Source organism: Anopheles gambiae, chromosome 3, assembly GCF_943734735.2.
Source record: "Anopheles gambiae chromosome 3, idAnoGambNW_F1_1, whole genome shotgun sequence".
Classification (NCBI taxonomy): domain Eukaryota; kingdom Metazoa; phylum Arthropoda; class Insecta; order Diptera; family Culicidae; genus Anopheles; species Anopheles gambiae.
The window spans coordinates 17,696,696-17,703,012 of record NC_064602.1 but is presented as its reverse complement, the minus strand read 5'-3'; the positions used below and the strand labels follow the sequence as shown (position 1 = coordinate 17,703,012).

At 39.7% G+C, this 6,317-nt stretch overlaps 1 non-coding gene across 1 annotated transcript; it reads right to left on the bottom strand.

Moving 5' to 3' along the window:
- Positions 1-5,542: 5,542 nt before the first annotated feature.
- Positions 5,543-5,707, bottom strand: Trnal-caa (transfer RNA leucine (anticodon CAA)). Its single transcript has 2 exons — positions 5,670-5,707; positions 5,543-5,587 (listed from the first exon to the last, which is right to left on the bottom strand). It is a non-coding gene; the product is annotated as a tRNA-Leu (tRNA).
- Positions 5,708-6,317: the final 610 nt, after the last annotated feature.

Below are 6,317 nucleotides of genomic sequence, written 5' to 3'. Positions count from 1 at the left end.
CAATAAATTCATTCACCCAAAGGCAATTGAACGGCCCGTTTTCGCGTCTCACCAAACACACCAACACACCGTTTTGTTGGTCCGCAATCGCACTGAAGAGCGCTAATAATTGGGCTTACAAATGTTAGACAGCCGAAGCGAAGGCAATTGCGAATGACAAACGCTACAAAAGTAAGTAAAGCGCTGTTGGTGAGGCACAAACCACCGGTTTTGCGTTCGATTCTCGAGGATATGGATATATGGAGGAGAGCCGAAAGCCGAAATGGTTCTTCGGTCCTGACTTATGGGTTGTCCATTTGTTTCGTTTTGCTGTGTGCCTTTGTGTGTGAGTGTTTGGCCAGGGGCAAACCAAGCATTCGGCTAGGCGTCGAACGTTTCGGTCGTTGATTTCAATTCCTGGCACGTAGTTTTGCCAATTTATGACAGCGAATCTGGACACTCTCTGCTACAATCTACGGCTTGCTAGTAAAGCTTCGAAAGCTGAGGGGTGAAGTAGCTACCCTTGTTTTGGGGGTGTAGCAATGGTTTTGCTGTCCCTAGTTTCAGGCTGAGCTTCTGGAGGGAGCATTGGAAGTGTTTTCTCCCCATCTCCAAGGCTTGGTTCCGTCTTACAGTGCTTCCTTCTTGCTCGGTTGTTATCTATTTTGGCTGGAAATAAAATTTATCTCCTCGTATATGTGCGTACAGCAATATCGTTGGCATTGGAAGAGATTCACCGTGGCGCAGCTGGTAGTGATTTTTTTCCCCTCGCATGACAAAGGCGAAACCTACCTTACTGGGCTTACTGGGAGCAGGGCAGCAGCAACAAAAAAAGGGTAGGTCGTTCATTGTTGCCTCTCGGGAGCGCCGTAATTTGGTGTCATAAAATGGTTGCCATCTGGGCATTCGGTACGGGTGGTATGGTGGGGAAATGTGGGGCTAGGCCTAAACCTTTTCTTCCTTTGTGGCAGGTGGCGTTAGTGACAATTGAAGCATTCAGTGTGCTGGAGCAACGGGCAAATGGAGGTGGCAATTGAACGCAATGGGGAGGCATTTGTTTGGGAGAGCTGGTAATAGGCTCGACGTTGGTAATCAATCTTCTAATGAGCCATATAAATTGGGATAGGTAGGTGGGAGATGTACTATGGGTTAACATAATCCTTGTGGATGTGTTGACCGGGACCATGATGAGGTTTGAAGTGCCGTCCGGTTTTGACACATGAAAACATGTTGCGATGGTAAAAATGCTTTAAATTACAATGGATTGTTGTGTTTGATGGGGAACCGTAACATTACCTTAATAATCTCGTTCACTGATAGGTTTTAATTGAAAAGGTTTTGAGTGTTCATAAATGCTTTTATATAGATTTAAAAAATTGATCATTCAAGAGCATAGCAGCTTGTTTTTATGTTTAGTAAATGATCTGATTGAACTAATCGATTAAGTTTCTTTTAGCAATGACAGGTAAAAGAACAATTCGTTAAATTTGAACTCGGAAACTCCATTCCAATAAATTAAATTATCGGAATTTGTAGTTTGTAGATATCGTGGCTACGAGGTAGTATGTAACCTTTCCAGTGCCCGAACCGAACTAGGTAATCTATTTGATGTAAAAATATAATATATCGGCTCTCTGAAGATCATTTTAGCGCAATCTGTGCTTCTGCTTTATAGCTTGAAATGTATTTTATAGGTCATAATCAATCAGTGCGATTAGCATGTTGTTGTTTGGTTTAATTAAATAAACTTTGAGCATTTGATACGTCTTTTATGCGCTCAGCAAACGTTACAAAGGATCTAAGAAATTTAAGAGTTTTAATATGGTTTAACATGTGATGCTTCAAAAACAGAATGACCACATCCTGCTTCGTAAAATGTTTGTAAAATTGATAATTTTGTCCATTAGTTAAGTGACTACTAATGGAGATAATACACCTTTTGATGACTGGTTGATTCATGTTCGAATATTGGAAAGGTAACTTTAACATAGAATAAAAAAGTTAACTATTCTTATAACTGAAATATTGCAATAGAATGATGAAAATACAACAAAGCTCATTGTAAAATAAACAATTTAATACAGTACAGGCAAGTCAATTTCGGACATCTGTAATTTTAAGTGATTTGTTACTTTAATTCTGGGTATTGTAATAATATCGGTGTTACACGTTATCGGTATTTTATCCCACTTTTTCTTCATAAATGTGTTCGCAACGTGTGTTATAAAAACATACTCATACAAACCAAAAATGTGTATTTTGTTGAAAACGAGCATTCAAATCCAGACAACACAATAGTAGACCTGCATCTAAATCTTTAGATTCCTGCATCTAAATACGAGTTTCCGTAAAAAGTGTTTACCAAGTCAGGAGCATTAATTTGTCTTGTAAATATCGTATGGATAGTTACAGCACTAATTATACAGAATACCGCACAGTAGTGAATGTATCAAAACGTACAAAAAAAGGCAAAATGCATTATCAAAAAACGTGCCAATTCTTAAAAGTAAGAAGAACCTGGATTATACGTATTTATCAGCTTGTTACGGTGTTGTTATCACTTCCTAGAACCCCATACCAATCGCACACGGATATGATCAAAACCAAGGATTCGCTTGCCTACCTCGATAGCGGCAGCACGCTCTATGTATTAGAAATTTCATTCCATAACCATGGTTACATGGCATGTGTGCCTGTAGAACGTAGCAAGAATGGCTAGAACAAATAAATTATTTTGAAGGCATCACCTCACCGGCGAGCGGATGGTAGAACCTGAGGCTTCCAGAGGCGTAAATCCAACCGACGGGCACCAAGAAGTTGGGAATGATTTATCTCAGCAACATCGGCAGGGAAGCGGAATAACACGAAACGTACAAAACCGAATACGTACTACTTGCCAGTCGACTTTCACCTGGTACGTCATTGGGCCAAACGTGTGGATTTAGTCGACGGGGGAGGGCAATACATTCTCTAGTAAACAAAAAAAAAAAACGAAAATCACAGTACAGGATAGCTGGAAAGTAAAAACAGTAACATCCTCCCAAACCAACACGCTGGAGCCCGCAGGCTTTGCACATGTAAGACCGTTTTTGCTTTCGTTCAAGCTGGTAACCCGAATCGGGCGACTCGTTGCTCGCACAAGAAAGAAAAACAGATTTTCTCACCCCTCCCGAACTCAGTGCCACGGTACCGAGCAGCGCGGAAACAAGCTGGATGGATATTTGAAAATATTTTGACAAAACTTAATTTAGCCGGTTTTCACAATATTTATTTAGATCGTTTTACATGACAAATTGCTCATCGCTTTGCCAGCGTGATGAAACGCTTCGGGTGCGCACACTGAGTTGGGGTGCCGGAGCGGTGAATGGCTTTCTTTAAGCGCTCTGAAGCCATTCCCGAACGTCTTTTTTCGGTGGCAACCGGTCCGGACTGGGTTATAATTTTGCCGTTCGCTTTGCAGCATGACTTTCGCCTACTCTCGGTCATATCTTACACCCCCTTTAGCTCTATCTTGCTTACACTGCGAAGCATCGGTTACGACGATGTTACCGAGCAATCGTCAGAATCAGGGAAGCGGACGGGAAAGTGAACCGTCGCAGTTATCGGTGTGAGGAGACGGAAAATCTTGTCATAATCTGCTGACAACTTTCTTCCGAATTTGTGCATGCTGGTTTGCAATGTGTAGACTGGGGGATTTGAGAGAGTGGGTGTGTGTGTTAGAGAGAGCTGAATGAAGCATTTCATCGAAAAGTACGGGCAATGGAAGCCAACGGTACGGGAAACAGAGCGCGGCGTTCGGTTTGGTGGAAACTGGTAAACTGTGACTGAACGATAACCCGTTGCTGTCGGAACGGACCCACGAGCAGGATGGAGCAGCAGTAGTAGCAGGATGTGTTGCGGTGAGAACAGATAGAAGGGTGAAGATAAGATAAACGGAAACTGTTGAACGTGTGCGCGGCTGGGTTTTTTTGCTGTGTGGTGAAATATTAAAGCGCTACGTTTAAAGTGAAACACTAAGGCTTAGGGGTATGTTACTAGTGACAGTTTACAGTGACAGTTTGCATTTTTTAATTTTATAAAATATAAGTTTATCCATGTAAATAAATTATAACAAATAGATAATATGATGTGTAACATATCAATTATGATCCGCTGAAGATCACACCGAAATTCACAAAAGAGAAAGAGAATCAAAGTAAACACACTATTTTTTTATAATATTCTTTTCCGTTGTAAGAATGCTATGTTCCTTGCCACTAAACAACTAAATATTTACGAAAATAACAGATTTCTAGACTTTTCTTCTTATAGTTGTAGAACGGGAGCTAATTGTTAATGCCTTTTTATAATCGTCAAACGGATTGGTCAATGCTAATGATTAATATCAGTGGTTTCCAAACTGTAATCCGCGGCGTAAACTAATGTGTTCAGCCAAATAATTGATTTTTTTTAAATGAAACCTCTACAATACATATTGTACCATTTAATTCATAATCAACATTAGATTTTTAACTAGCATGCCCACCATATGTAAAATATGTAAACCATATGTAAAGTTCAGCTTTGAAAAAAGTCTACAAAAAGCATATATGCAAAGCTAATTGGTCCACGATCATTAACAGGTTGGAGACCACTGATCTACATAACAGCCATATGCTCAAGAAGCAAACATTATTAATTGTTTATTATTGGTGCAAATTTACAAAATAAATGGTATGAAATGAAATAAGTGTGGGGTTTAAATTAAATTAACAGTGAAATAACATATCACTGAGAATACGATATGTTTAAAGAGTTGAATGAGGCCAATAGGCACAAAGTAACTATTAGGCCGCTGCCGAACACATCGAAATATCAACGTAATGGAACAATTGATGAATGAAATATAACGCATTGAAACGCTCCTTTGCGGTCGACCGATTTCGGTAGTGCAAAACAATAATTTAGCACAAATTAAACTTAACTATTCCTGTTATTCGCATTCAAAATGAAAAAAAAAACAAAATTCAATTTTTGTTTCTTTACTATAAGAAGCGTTATGTTTTGGTTGTCAAACATTTTCGTAACGATGTTTTTTTTCGAAGTGTCAGGCCTGAAAATAAATAAATTAATAAAACTCGGGTGTAGATTTACAAAAAAATCTTGTTTCAACAATTTTTTAGTTGTTTATTACATGTTTTGCTGTGGAAAATATTTAAAAAAAAACTTGAACATATTTTGAAGATGGAAGGTACAAAGTAGGGTTGCTACCCTGGTTAGGGATGATTTATTTATGAAAAATTTATTAAGAAGCAAATAAACAAATAAATACTTAGCAGGTTTATAAAGTTCATTTAACTCTTTAAATTAAGACCAGTCAACCCTCCAAGCTATCAATAAATAATACATAGTTATCAATAAATAATACATTTATCGATAAAACACGTGTAATCAAAACTAATGGTTGTAATTGAGCATATTATTTTAAAACCTGTAAAATTGTTCATCTTTTAATATAACTGTGAGTCAATGTTGCTAAAGTATGCAAGAAAGATAAAATAATTTTGTATAAAAAAAGTCTCTTTGTCAGAAGTGGGATTCGAACCCACGCCCTCAGAGAGGACCAGAACGCTCTCTCTCTTTCTCTCCCGCCTGTGAAGGCGCGAACTCACACCCAACGACGAGAAGCCGCTTTGTGAGCAAGATTATCTCTTGAGTCTGGCGCCTTAGACCGCTCGGCCATCCTGACACTTGTGCAGATGGGGCGACAAAAACGCACCGGGTACGCGCTCACGCTCAAAAACTGATCGTTGCTTTTCGCATCATCGTCGGTTGTGGGGGTGTGCGTGTGTACAACTGCGAATACAAGTCGAATCATTGCCATCGAGCGTGGGTGAAAACAAAATGGAACGTTTTACATTGGCCTCTATCTTTCAGTGACAGTGTAAGGGGGTTAGCTGTGTGATAAGGTGGTTAACCGGGGCAGCATCATGTGCGTTCGTGTGTTGTTTGGTGATAAAGTTTAGATTTTTTCTACTCGCCGTTGTCACACCGTGTACGTGTTCTTTTCCTACTGTTGTTTAAAGGTTACGCAGAGAGTACGTTTGGGAGAGGAAAATCGCGCAAATAAAATCCGCCGAGACTGGTAAAAAGGGCAGAGCAAAGTTATGCTGCAAGTAGACAATTTTTCCCGGCTTAACTTTGTTTAAAACAGTTTGTCTCGCCCCGTCTGGCCGGCTATTGCCGTAAGCATCCATGGCTGTATGCCAGAGAGAGAGAGAGGGGAAAAGGAAGCCTTTTGGGGGAAGAAAGATTTTCAGTGCCAAGGGTTTTCGCTTTTTCGGTGCGTCCCGCTGACA